The following is a 1,140-nucleotide window of genomic DNA, read 5'->3' on the forward strand; positions in this document are numbered from 1 at the left end:
CCACTGTGGCGGGGGTCGTATGATTAATGTGGAAATTCTTAGAAATTTTAAGAGAAATACATAAAAAATAAAATATTGTTAGCTCAATTTGTTTGAAAATAATAAAGCAACAAATTAAAATGATAATTTCAGCACGTTTTTATAATGTTATCAATTCGTTGAAATCAATTGATTAAAGTACGCATAAAAAATAATAATTAATTAATTAATAAGGAGAATATTGGATAACAGGCGCCAGGTTGGGATTTAATATTAAAACTTTTTTCTTTCCCCAAAAACTATTATTTAGTTATGTTTAAAAACTTATAGTTTTCTATATTGTGAGACCTTAAGGAGCTATTGACCACTTGATGATCTCTATGTCTTTCAATCACTTTAACAAGAAATTCAAAAATAAAGTAGAAAAATGCTTTGAACTCCTTTTCATCTAAATACACAAACATTCCACAGTTTATTAAGGTAAAATACAACGAAATCAAAATGCAATAAGAAAATAACGAAATAAAAAATGATAAAAATATTAACTAGAATACCTGCTGTTTAAAAATGTATAGATCATTTAACAGCAGATGCTGTTTTTGTTATTGCTGGCTGTTTTTGTTGTTAAATGCATTAACACAAAACATTACAATCACTTGACCAACATTCTACTTGTTCTTCTCCATTGGTTTTTCCTGATATCTCCTCCAGCATTTGGCTAAATGCACAACAATTGTGTGTGACGGCACATATGCAACATGCTGCAGTTATGAAAGGTATTAAAAACAGCATCGGCAGCAACAACAAAATAATAAAACACAAAAAAAGAAACAACTACAATCACCAGCAACTAAACATAATAATGTTGGAATCCTAGCATAAATTTATGCTGTAGCACCACACAACAACGACAACAAATAAAACAAATCCAATCACTTGCAATAATAACGAGTGATTATACAAAGCTGGTATAATAATAGCAACAACAATCAGCACCATTAACAACAACAGCCAACACTGACATCAACGGCCTATCCACAGCACCTTAAAGGATCTCTGTGTTGGTTAGGACCTTAACCACAACTAAAACATAACTTAAACAGAACCAGAATACAACTAGAATAGATCTAGGAGAGAACTAGAACAGCGCTAGGACAGAAC

Source organism: Lucilia cuprina, chromosome 2 (assembly GCF_022045245.1).
Source record: "Lucilia cuprina isolate Lc7/37 chromosome 2, ASM2204524v1, whole genome shotgun sequence".
In the NCBI taxonomy this organism is placed as follows: Eukaryota; Metazoa; Arthropoda; class Insecta; order Diptera; family Calliphoridae; genus Lucilia; species Lucilia cuprina.